We start from the raw sequence: 13828 nt of genomic DNA on the forward strand, positions 1-13828 counted from the left end.
AAACCACTGTCTTTGCAGACGTATTCTTCTTGTCTGTTGAGATCGTATCCCTGAATATATACAGATGATGCTGAGCTCCTACAAACCACTGTCTTTGCAGACGTATTCTTCTTGTCTGTTGAGATCGCATCCCTGAATATATACAGACGATGTTGAGCTCCTACTAACCACTGTCTTTGCAGACGTATTCTTCTTGTCTGTTGAGATCGCATCCCTGAATATATACAGACGATGCTGAGCTCCTACAAACCACTGTCTTTGCAGACGTATTCTTCTTGTCTGTTGAGATCGCATCCCTGAATATATACAGACGATGCTAAGCTCCTACAAACCACTGTCTTTGCAGACGTATTCTTCTTGTCTGTTGAGATCGCATCCCTGAATATATACAGACGATGCTGAGCTCCTACAAACCACTGCTAATCAGAAACTTCCACAAACCATGATAATGGTCGGGACATAGGAACTAACGTCATCTATAGAGGTGGGTCAGCCGTTGATGCCGTGTGTTATGAGAATATTGGTTAGTTGGTACTCCATGAAAGGAAGTAGGCCGATAGCATGATTCAGCTAAAACTATTACATAAGAAATGATGTTAACATGGTTTTACTAGCGTGTGTAAGGAAGTAGTATGTACATGACTTGGTTAGTATCAGACCATGTCTTATAGAGAGTGGGCTATCTTTACTATTGCTACATAGCACACTGGCTCATTTAGTGTTGGCATCCGTATTGTATGCACTTGTGTGCATTCGCTTAGTATTTAGTGTATCAGATGTTTGTATACAACTACTGGAAATCAGTGGCCGTCTGTTGCCAAAATTGTATCGTTTCGCGAGTTCAATTGCTGTTTCCATAATGCGCATGTTTGCATCAATCTGCAAGGTAAAACCGGCAAAATTTGCAAATCAAAATAAAGTTTGTTATGAAATTTTGATGAGTTTTGTAAGGAGTGTTTGTATTAGATAAACACTATGGGTTTCTATGCACTTCTATGGGACACGTCTGTCTTATGATCCCATGTGGAACGAATTAAAGTCGTATGGCAAGGGTCTACTCTATGGCAAGGGTCGACTCTATGGCAAGGTTCTACTCTATGGCAAGGGTCTACTCTATGGCAAGGGTCTACTCTATGGCAAGGGTCTACTCTATGGCAAGGGTCTACTCTATGGCAAGGGTCTACTCTATGACAAGGGTCTTCTCTATGGCAAGGGTCTACTCTATGGCAAGGGTCTACTCTATGGCAAGGGTCTACTCTATGGCAAGGGTCTACTCTATGGCAAGGGTCTACTCTATGGCAAGGGTTCATTGTATAGCTATTTGTGTTGTAATTCTACAAGCCTACTGGGTCTACATGATTGAAAATTTCAAAAATCCTAGACAACTCCGGACTCGCTGCTAGTACTTTACAAAAATGTAAAATAGGCCTAACATATATACATGTGGTGATAAAACAATAAATAATAATATAATAAAAAATACAGCTAGAAATCTCTAGTCACACCAACTGAACTGCTCGTTTAGTCACTCGCAGTTCGTCTGCAGGGGACTGCAGACGTTGGTCACAGTAAAGGGTTAATAAAAGGTGGTGAATTTTTTATCTATCACACTTTTTATTTATTTCTGTTATTGTATATCTATATCTAAGTTTGTTAAGCTTGTAAATGTAATTTCTTTTAGATTAAAGCAATGATGCTGAGTATTAATATTTAATCTCTATTCACTGCCATGTCCATACTCTACTCAAACAGTAAACAGCTCTCCAAAGAAGCGAGGCAGTCTCTTGGCTGCGTGCCAATTGACCCTGTTGGCCAGCAGCCAATAGCAATAGATACTGTTGTAGTAGCGTTTGCTGGCTTGAGAAGACGTCATGTCATACACAATGTCTCAGCTGGTAATGAAACCTTATGTTGATCACAGCATACATTTAAAATAGAAAACTTGTGGATGTCCATTTATATCACTAAATCTCCATGACTCAATTAATCTGTGACATCTGTAACAATCTGTAACATACGCAAGATTGAACTGGCCAAAACCAGTGAGTCAAGAAAATTATGCTACTCACAACTTTTGGCCAAATGTTTTCATCCCTTTCACCCTTTAGCTGGGTTATGGCCCCGCAAAAACACTCGAAAATCGCGTAACTTATTTTTAAAAATTCAATAAAATCAATATTCTATGAACATGCGTAGCTCAAACTGAAATTTATTTTTGTTAACGGAATCTTTTGTACAAACACTACTAGTTTACATATGTACTGCTAAAAAAATGTTACAACCATGTACAATTTTTCCTATGTGAAATGCTTGGAAGCATTCCTTTCGGTGGAGTCAAACGCGACAGCGTAGCTGTACAAGCTACCACAACGGTCACTCTTCTCTTTATATTCCAAAGTTTTAACAGTTTACATCACTTCTATCATCTGAATTACTTTATCCTGATCAGACTAAAGATCACTAACGATCGCAGGATCCAATAAATTTATATTTTACAATTTTGAACGTCGAGCCAATGTTGACAGGTTTTCCCTACTTACATATTTTTCTAAGGAGTCGCGATTTCTTTAGATTTTAGCGCAAGGCAATGCCTCTCAGATAATCGTTTCATATATTGTAATTTATCGACTAACCTCTTGTTGATGATATTTAAAACTTACTAGTGTTCATATCCTTTGTTTAGTGTTACTAAGCGAGAGCTTTATAAACGTCTACCGAAAGCGACATAAAAGTCGTTTCTCATGCAACCGATAAACGACATTTTTGTTGTTTCCCCTGCCAAAGGGTTACGAAAGATGGAAACAGCACATGAAAACGATGTGCGAGAAAATGCAAGGCGAGCTATTTCATTTTAAACATATTTTATACTCTATTCATTCCTTTTTCAGGAACTGCCAGTAAGCCAAAAATGTGCTACTATTATCTCTGCTATAGAAGTTCTCATCTTTGTTAACTACTCACTTGTGTTAATCTGCAACATGCAATTTCCATTCAACATTTATTACATGGTAGCTTAATTAAGAGCTTGTAATCGCATTCCCACATATTTGGTACCTGCAACACAACAGAGTAAGACATGGTGAATCTTTTGATACCAGATAGCTGTGATATGAATTTTGTTGCAAATCAACCTTTAAAGATTTACTTGGACTTTCCTAGCCAATCGTGACCAAGCAGCAGGGGTAAATATTAAGCACTCTAAGTACATACACACTAGTGTCTATAACTAGAGTTAGCTGCAGGATTCAAAGTCAGCGAATTATAGTGGATCTTACTTCAATGAACTTTAGCCTTTACTCAACTCACATGACTTCCCTTTGTGACTAGCTATATAATACTATATAACTAGTCTGATCCTCCTAAAATGATAGAACACTAATTACTTCTTAATTTAATACATTTGACTTGGTTGAATTTAGCTCGTCTGGTAGAATTCCGTTTGGAAAGGGAAGTTTTAACGAAAAAGTTTGTTGAGATAAATGTATTCTACAGCGATCTTTCTTTGCTGCTGTACATAGCATTTTACATGTAGACTTATTAGTGGTTATTTTGGGAAGGCCTCTGATTTTTCCTTGAAAACACAATACTCCCAAAACCATGCAGGTTTTTCTAAAGTCAAACTCACTTGAATAGCTGTCTCTGTGTATTGTTGAATTCCTTGATGAAACTCCGTGTTTGTGAAATTTTAACAATGTTAGTTTTTAAATTATTCTTTTGTATTGCTCAATGATAAGATGGTGCAGTGATTTCCTCTGTTCATTGTTTGTAGGTACATTGGGGCAGTGCCAGGACTGTCTCACCTCTGCTCTACATCTGGCTGTATTTACATTGACTTCTGCTAATACTTTTATGGATCTTCTTGGCATGGAATGGAGGTGAGTCAAGATCTTAAGGATATATTAGCAGTTTGAGGCCTACACTCCCCATCTGACCAGTAGTAGCCTCATCTACATAAGGCTACTGAATTTGGCACTAGTCCAAACGTTGTGTGCCAGCGTTCTAATAATAGCCTATTGGATGAGTAATTTACCAAGTTTCCATACAGTGATAGTGTAGAGACGCCTGGGTGAGCCAGTGCTGAAGCGATATGCTGTGCTGACAAGTAGATATGTTTCCATACGGCTATATAGTAGAGTGATGGTTGTGGGACCATCATGTCAAGGCATGTCTGCATACGGAGTGACAGAAAAATAAGGCCTTTCCACACGCACAAGTGATCTGGTTTTTTGTGTTCAAGGAAGCCTGCTGCCAACAAATAACGCCATTGTTTTTGCAGTGTGACCAAAATGTGGACACCATTTTCTTATAAAAATATATTTATCTGAAATATCTTTGGCCTAATGTTAAAGAAGTTTGCTAGCGAAAATGTCTTCAAGTCGATTTTGCAATTGTTGTTCATTCAATATAAATGTCAAAATATAACAGCGATATTGCTCTGTTATCTCTGAGTGAAAAGAAAACTTACTTGTTGTTTGTTTGTGCTAAATGATAGACTGAGATCCTAAACTTACGATGGCATAATTTTGGTAAAATTGGTTAACCCTGTCATCCATGATCAAGGTTTTTGTGTAGGTACTAAAACGAGCCGTTATAAAGCCAACATATGCTCCAAAACCTTCTAATATTTCTTCAGGTAATGATTAATCCTGATCACCGTGCATTAGTATGGTTACAGTCTAATAGATTTTTGCCGTAAACATCGTTGTTGTGGAAACTTATGCTATATCATCTGCCTCGGAAGGAAAATGAATAGGATGGTGTATTAAAACAGAAAGGGCTTATCAAAGGTTTGAAAAGGAAATGACTATGAAATTCCTGCAGAAGCTGTCAAGGAAGAATTTGAAATTAACTTATTTTGACAAGATTATTTGAGCAGGTCCCTGTATCTGTTTTAGCCGTTGTAGATGTGCTGCATTTGATAAGTGGCGGTTGTCTTCTTTTGGCCTTGTTGGGCTGCAGTTATTGCTAGCTGGCAAACAACTCCAAGTTGTACCTTGACCTTATGCCAGAGTTCAAAGTATATGATATGCATCCATGTATGGTGTGCACCTTTATATGGTACGCACTAGTGCTGGACACGAGTACTTCTTTGCCAACGAGTTTAGACTCGTCTCCTTCCGTTTGAGTTTTTCGAGTATCGGGTAGATGGTAGTGCGCGGCATGAGTACTTGGCCAACGTGTTTTTCGGGTATCGGGTTTGTTGATACAGGTTTTATGTCTAAAATTTCCAAACATCAGACATATTTTAAATTTCACAATGCAATTATAATTTTATTCAACTTTTTAATCTTATTTTTACTATGTTCTAACGACCGATATTGGTGCTCGCAGCTTTAACCTTTTGAAGTTTGAACCCCAACTGTCAGTCTTCAGGCATGGCGTAGGGTGTGTCAGAATCTCTATTGGCAGGAATTCACTTGGCATTGTTCACAAAAGCCAATTTTAAGTAACAGCGTAAACTACCCAAATTGATTTTTGCACAAGTTGTTAGACCAGAAATTTCACTTCCATTTGGAATAGTTTTCAAATGTCTCTATTTGCCTTCTTGGTTTTAATAAGAATTTTTATTTGAATGATATCGCAAGAGAATGGCCACAACTGGTTTATTGGTAGGATGTGAATGGTTGTGTGAATGGTTGTGTGAATACTAGTTACATTTTTTCAGTGTATTTTGAGTCATAAAACAATGATGAACATGTGCTCAATGGATATGATGCTATTGTAAATGTTTTTACGAGTTTTTTTCAATCGTACGAACTTTCAGTTTCAGCCCGAAAAATGGTAAGGTACTGTTTTATTCTGTTTAATGACATTTGCACTGGGTGGCCCGACTATTTTTACTAGTGTTTCAGCTAATATCGTTGTATTATGAGCGTTTTCAGATATATATATATATATATATATATATATATAATGAAAGTTTGATAACTTTGGATCATTGGACAGATTGCCCAAGGTTACTAACATGCATGGACAAAAAATGCCAGAGTTCAAAGGGTTAATAGGCGGGTTATTTAACAGTGTTTAGAGTGCCGCCGCAATAGACCAATTTTTTGTCCACTCTACTCGAGGGATCCGTGTACCAAAATCTGAACTCGTAAGTCAAAACCTGAACTGGCAAGATCGAAGTGCTCGAAATCTCTATCACCCAAGACTCGAGAGAAGATAAACCCGCGAGTTCAACGAGTTATATTACTCATGCCCAGCACTAGCATGCACCCGTGTATAGTATGCACCCGTATATGATACGCTCCTGTAGATGATATGCGCATGGGTATGGTATACTGCGGGTTTTCTAAAATCAAACTGACTTGCATAGCTGATCATGTGCATAGTCAAATTCCTTACGTATTTGTGAAATTTTAACAATGTTGGTTTGCGAATTATTCTTGTTTTGCTCAATGATAAGATAGTGCAGTGTTTTCTTATGTTCATAGTTTGTAGGTAGATGAGGGCAGTGATAGGACTGTCTCACCTCTGCTCCACGTCTACTTGTACTCACCTAGATTTCTACTACTCTATGGATCATCCTTACATAGACTGAGGTGAGTTGATATCTAAAATTAGCAGTTTGAGGCTTATACTTCCCCATCGCCCAACAAAAAGCCTCATATACATAAGGCTTCTGAATTTGGCACTAGTCCAAGTACTGTGCCAGCCTTCTTTCTATAAGCGGTCTAGGATGAGTAAAAGTATGGCCACACTAACAATTCTTTCCTTGGTTCTGAGCAAAATCATGAAATGTACGAAAACACAGAATTAATGGGCCGAAATTCACAGAATTTTCTGAGCTGTGCATGCACCAGTGTTGGGCCAGTAAGAAGTTATCTGCTCTTACCGACATCGAGGGATTATCGGTATCCGGGAAAAACAATCATTTTCAGTGACAGCTAGTTGTCCATGGCCGATTTGATATGATCGGTATTTATCCGTAAAAGCCTATCGGCAAATAGTTATCCTGATAGATTTTTGTATTTGGCAGGCTACAGCATTACCAGTGACGCAATGCGTGGGAAAATCTCCGGCACAATGAGCTGCTTATGAAAGAGCTCATTTGACGTCTCGCGCACAATCGCCATGTGTTGGAACGAGATTACAATCGCACTTCAATTGATGTTATGGTTCATTGCAAAAAATGTCTCTTTGACGAACACGCTAATTAAAAAAAGTCTCAGCGCACATTGGCAATCACAACTTTTTTCTTCGACATTCTAAAAACACAACACATGTGAATTATATTATAACTCTTTCTTCAACAAACATTTCCACGCTTACCTAAATGTATCTAGTATTATATTACGTCTTACATTGATAAATATAAAACGTAATATACATGTACGTTTTATATTTGATAAAACCCTCCGTTTGATATTTGATACGTTTGATATATTTATACGTTTTATATTTGATTTATACCCCTACCTGCGTTATATAAAAATGGGCAGTAGGTAAGCTGAAGTTAAACACACCGAAAACCATATATCGAACTGCAATACCAACAATACCGAACTTTATTAGTTGGCAAAGGATACCAAAGACGGTAAATACCAAGGATACCAACACCGGGAAAACCGGTAAAAAAGTGCAAGGATATCCTAACCGGCACTAAATTATATACTGTCCCAACACTAGCATGCACACCAAAATAGTCGACAAAACGCTTTTAATTGTCTAAACAAATTATTAGCAAGCATGATTTTTGCAGCTTTCGCAATTGCTACAGTCCAAAAAATGTATTACGACTCACAATTGAAGTACCGTTGTAATTCAACATAGAACATACAATGCAATTGCTTAAATTGCGCTATCGTTGGTTTTTATCCTTCACACACTACGGCTAAAAATCAACTTTTTCTAACAATGACAATTTTTATTTAGCAGCACACAATTCCCGTTGTAGCAAGACTTGCCAGATTTAGTGCAATCGAGTCAGTTTAATGTATTTACTATGGCAAGTTACATTAGTATTTTTCTTGCGTGTCACGTTATGTGCCCGGACTATATAAATTGCAAAAGTTGCTAAAATCGTGATCGCTAATAATCTGCTTAGCCTATTTGAAGCATTTCGTGAACGATTTCTGTGTGCATGCACAGCATTGACCATTCTGTGAATTTCAGCCGAATAATTCTGTTTTTCGTTTATTTCGTGATTTCAGTCAGAACCAAAGAAAACATCATTACGTGTGGGCATACCTTTAAGTTTCTCTTATCAAGGTTCTTCTTTTTGATAGGGAAACAAAAATAGTTTTTTTAACTTTGGTTTTATACCCGTGTTTAAAATATATTTTTATGACAGTGTGTACACTGTACTATATGTGTATACAACGTCTATACTCCTCTACATTACCATACTTTTCAGACTATTAGCCGCTACTTTTTTCTGATGATTTGAACCATGCGGCTTATATAAGCTATTCTGTGGCTTCTTCTTTCATCACAAGGGCCCATTAACCAGAATATCTAGTTAGTGTACCTCTAGCAGTGAAAGAAAATACGAAACAATGCCTAACAATACTGGTCCGTTAGGCACTAGGTTAAAAAGCGTCGGTTAATACGAAACAGTGCCGTTAGGCACTGTTCTGTTTTAAACCAGAAAGTTGCTGTCGTGTTAAAAAGCACCGTCCTGAGTTCTGCGGCCTATACAAAGGTGCGGCCTATGTATTGTTCTATTATCGTTTTTTTGAAAAATAAAGCAGATGGGCCTTATATAGGGGTGCAGTTTATAGTCAGAAAAGTACTGTAGTTACAGTCATAACTCTACATATGAGTTATGATATGACAACTCCAACATGCAAAAAACTTGGTATACAAGTTGACTTTCTTTCAAGTTTTTTCCTTGAGATACGAGTAATCTTGGAGATACGAACATAAAAGCTGGTTGTCGTTGGCCACTATATAGCCATTACATGGCCAAGTATCCGAGAAGCCGCTTTCGAAAACACTATCGTTTGGTATTTCTTCTTGAATTCATTTGAAAAAACGCTTATTAAAGGTTGGCAAAAAGATAGAGGCTACGCGAGGCAAACCGAGGCTAATTATACTAGAAAAATTAGATGACATAATTAAAGCACATCTGGTAAATATTTAAAATATAGCTTCGCGTATGTGTTTAATGTACGAAATTCATTCAAGTTGAATTCAAGTCTGTTTTGTGCAGGGTGACAATAGTTTAGTGTGGTTAATCAATTACATGTAATATATGAATGTAGTATATTTGGGTGTGGTAGGCCTAAATGTCTGTATGGTATGTACCTGTATATGGTATTTACCAATGTTTGGTATGCATCCGTGCATGCTTTGCACTCCTATATGGTATGCATATGTGTATGGTATGCATATGTATATGGTTTGCGCTTGTACATGTGTATGGTATGCACTTGTCTATGGTGTTTACCTGTATATGATATGTACCCGTGAAATGTATGCGCCTGTGTAGGAACCCGTGAATGGTTTCCTGTGGATGTACCTGTGGATGTACCTGTGGATGTACCTGTGGATGTACCTGTGGATTTTCCGTGTGGATGGTATGTACCCGTGTACGGTATATACCCATGCATGGTACACACCTGTATATGATATGAAACTGTGTATGAGCCATTGTATAGTTACCACCCGTGTGTGGTACATGTCTGTATATATGATATTTGCCCATGAATGGTGTCCGCTATTGTATGGTATATACCCGTGCAACGTACGCGCCTGTGTCTAAGCCTGTATATGGTATGCGCCCGTGAATGGTTTCCGTCCGTGAGTGGTATCCGCTTGTGCATGGTATGTGCTGTGTATAGTATGTGTCTGTTTATGGTGCACACCTGCAATCGGTCATTTTTATTGTCATTTTTATATAACGCAGGTGGGGTTATAAATCAAATATAAAACGTTTAAAAATATCAAACGTATCAAATATCAAACGGGGTTTATCAAATATAAAACGTAATATACGTTTTCTTTTTGATATAATATAAAACGTATATTACATTTTACATTTAAGATGTAATATTATACTAGATACATTTAGGTAAGCGTGAAAATACTTGTTGAAGAAAGAGTTATAATATAATTTGCATGTGTTGTGTTTTCAGAATGTCTGAGAAAAAAAGTTGTGATTGCCAATGTGCGCTGAGAGACTCTTTTTGATTAGCAATTAACCATAACATCAATTGACGCACAATTGTAATCTCATTCCGTTACATGGCGATTGTGAGTGAGACGTCAAATGAGCTCTTTCATAAACAGCTCATTATGCGTGAGATTCTCCCGCGCAACAGGTTGCTAGTAATGCTGTAGCCTGTCCAATACAAAAATCTATCCGCATAACCAATTACCGATAGGCTTTTACGGATAAATACCGATCATATCAAACCGGCCGCGAATAACTAACTGTCACCGAAATGGTTGGCTTTCCCGGATACCGATAAACCCTCGGTGTCGGTAAGAGCGGATAACTCTTTACCGGCCCAATATTAGTACTTAATCATAGACATATTTAAAACCTTTCAGTTTGAGTACTTCAATCATAGAGCTATTCATTTTAGCTAATAATTTGTTTTGGCTTAACCTTCTCAATCCTAACAGCTGTTGTTCTGGCATCGCGTAGAGTGTGTCAGAAGCCTTAGCAGCTGGAATACCGTCATTAGCATTGCTGAATTCACCAAAGTTATTTTTAAGTAACAGAGTAAACAAATCAAATTACTTCTTGCGCATAGCGTTAGACCAAATATTTCTCTTCCATTTGTAACAGTTTTCAAATATCTTTATTTCATTCATTCTAATAACAAATTTTATAGGAAAATTTTATCGCGAAAAAAACGATGTCTCGTTTTATGGTAGGTCATAGATGATTGCTATACAGAGGAAGAATTTTATGCTACTTACTATACTTATCCAGTCTAGTTTGAGCCATTAACTAAAAATGAATGTGTGCACAATGGATATGATGCTACTGTAATTATTTTTTTAGAGGTTTTTTAAATTGTACAAATTTTTATGGCTTTAGCTCCGGGAATGAAGAATTACTGTTTTTTTGCTGTGTAGTGACATTTGCTGTGGATTACTCTACTTTTTTGCTAGTGTTTACCAAATATCATGGCATTATGAGCATAGTCAGATATATTTAATGAAAGTTTAGAATCTTTAGATCATTGGACAAATTGCCCAGGGTTACTGACGCGCATTGTCAAGAACTGCCAGAGTTCAAAAGGTTAAGGTTCTTAGTCCAATAGCTATTCATAGGCTTGTAGCATTAGATTCTTAGCCATAGAATTATTTATATCACTTTAAATATAATATTTAGTCATAATATTAGTCATTTTCTTAGCTTTAGATATTCCGTCATAGAGGTGTTGATTGGTCAAATGTTTTCTTGGCTCTGTAAGCTGAACCCTGATTGGCCAACTGTTAGTATTTTTTTCGCACACACCTTGTCCTTTTCAAACGTATATATCTAATGTTTTAAAGTCCTATGTTGTATCTATTCATTGTCAATTTATATTCTTAGAACCATTTCATTTTTCAGGGTCCCATCCCCATGGCTGACAAAAAATCAAACCCTTATCGCTTAGTACTCAGAGAAAAACTGACAGTGCAGATGTGACGGCAAATTGCCTCTCCAACGGCAGTTCAAATTACAGTTGATTAAATGAGATTTCATCGATGCATTACTGTAGGGACAACTCATAAACTCATAGTCTTCATAATCATCCATAGCCTCATTTCCTATCTGAGGTTAGTTATGGTTAGTTTTGACACTTACAAATCCTTCCATCATATACCATCAGGTATTTAAATAGTTACAGGAAATTTGTGATTTCAGAATATTTTATTCCAACAAAAAGTTGGTATGTTTTGTGTTTCTGTGAGCTTTGCTATTTGCTCTTATAAGTAGACACTTAATGAGTAATTTCATAAAACTACCATGAAGTTGCTTTACTCTATTGATATGTTTCAGTGCAATTTATCAATGTCCGTAGTATCCAGGAATATTATGAAACTGACTGTAGTTTACTATGAATATTGATGTTATAGACATATACCTCTGACCCTTAAATATACTCTGATGATAGCGGCTTACCTCCTTGATCTCTTGTTTGTCAATTGTGCAACCAATAGGTGGAAGAATAAACAATATGATCAAAGATCATACTAACCATTGCGGCTTGAAATGTTAGAGAACATACCATCTTGAAGTCGCAGAACTTGACCACAAAATAAAAATATCTGTGATGGTGAGAGCCACTCTTAAATTTTAAGCAAGTCGTGTCAATGACAATAGAAAGAAATGAAGCAGTTTTACTTGTAGTCATTGAGTTCGCATGAATTGATGTTTTCCCAATAATATTAGTTGTTCTTCTCTAGTTGTGACCCAAAAATAGCATTCCTATGTTGAAAAACCAAAAACTACATGAAGTAAAGAGGCATGGCTGGATGTTGCATATAACAAGGGTAAGTAATCATGTTTTCATCAGGACTTACGTAATGGATTTCTGGAGCATTGAGTGAGTGTCAGCCGGTCATCATGTGAGATACGGGGAGTTGGAGATGAGTAATAAAGCCTAGCATAACTACAAACAGTGAAACAGTTAAAAACATGGGCCTACTATCCACAGAGCATCATAAATACTCAATATTTTATGAAGAAAACATTTTGACCTAATTGCTTCTTTTGAATTAACTTACCAAATTATAGACTTATTTTCTATTGCTTATGAAATGCCAGGTGGTTGAAAACATCAATTTTTAATAAAAATGAATGATGTCCAAACAATCAAATCCATTGCGTATCAGCAAATGATGTCGTTTTCAGCCAATCATTTGAAAATGAGCAACTCCTTTACGTATCAGTAAATGATGTCCTTTTTAGCCAATCATTTGCAAATAAGCAAATCCTTTACGTATCAGCAAATGGTGTCCTTTTCAGGCAAACATTTGCAAATAAGCAAATCCTTTACATATCAGCAAATGATGTCCTTTTCAGCCAATCATTTGCAAATAAGCTAATCCATTGCTGACAAAAATTGCATTACCAAAAAGCAAATCTATTAGGTTTTGCTAAATACTTTGCAGTTTTTGAGCAGCGTTTTACATTAGCCAATAAGATATCAGTAGATATTTATTATAGCTCTCCAGCTGCAGCTCTGTAATTTAGTCTGGTCATACGTAGCTGTATGAAATATAATATTTATTTCTGTTCAGTTGATGAGTTGTGTTTTGGAATAATGTGACACGTCAGGAAGGTGCTTATTTTTTCTCCCAAACATACTCATCTTCTTAATAGCTGTCTTATCACTCTGTCATTCTTATAATATGCAATGAATAATTGAAATGAATATATGTTTTTAGAACTGCTCACGTCGAAAAGGGTGCAAATTGCTTAAAATATTTTAATGATTGCCATTTTTGACACTATTGTAATAAAAGCTCTGATTGGCTACCATATTGTGTTTAGATGCTCAAAATAACGTACTGTTTCATATCATGCATTTAAACACCAGCAGTACTGCTCATGCTGCTCACATGAAGACTGCTGATGTTGGTCACACTTATGACATGGCATCAACGACACCAGCACCTTGATTTTTAGAACTGCAAGTCGGTATAAATATACCTCTGTTACGGTACAGCCAGCTAAAATCCCAGTATCTTCGTAAGGTCAAGGTCATCTCTTAGTTGGTTTTTGATTTATCGGTGCAGTTTGTTGCCTACTAGCATTGGTCAGTCCTGACTGCAGCTGTCTACTCCTTGAGGTTCATTACGCAATATCTTTGAGAGGGTAGCCTAGCTGGCCTAATGGCTGCTAATTGAATACTCAATGTTTAATCCTTTGGCTTGA

General features: G+C 36.9%; 1 long non-coding RNA gene across 1 annotated transcript; it reads left to right on the forward strand.

The window, feature by feature from the left end:
* Positions 1 to 211: 211 nt before the first annotated feature.
* LOC137402053 (uncharacterized) lies at positions 212 to 11971 on the forward strand. The gene is made up of 4 exons (XR_010979430.1): positions 212 to 484; positions 3770 to 3875; positions 6438 to 6545; positions 11516 to 11971. It is a non-coding gene; the product is annotated as an uncharacterized lncRNA (long non-coding RNA).
* The last annotated feature ends 1857 nt before the right edge of the window (positions 11972 to 13828 follow it).

This window comes from Watersipora subatra, chromosome 8 (assembly GCF_963576615.1).
Source record: "Watersipora subatra chromosome 8, tzWatSuba1.1, whole genome shotgun sequence".
NCBI classification, from domain to species: Eukaryota; Metazoa; Bryozoa; class Gymnolaemata; order Cheilostomatida; family Watersiporidae; genus Watersipora; species Watersipora subatra.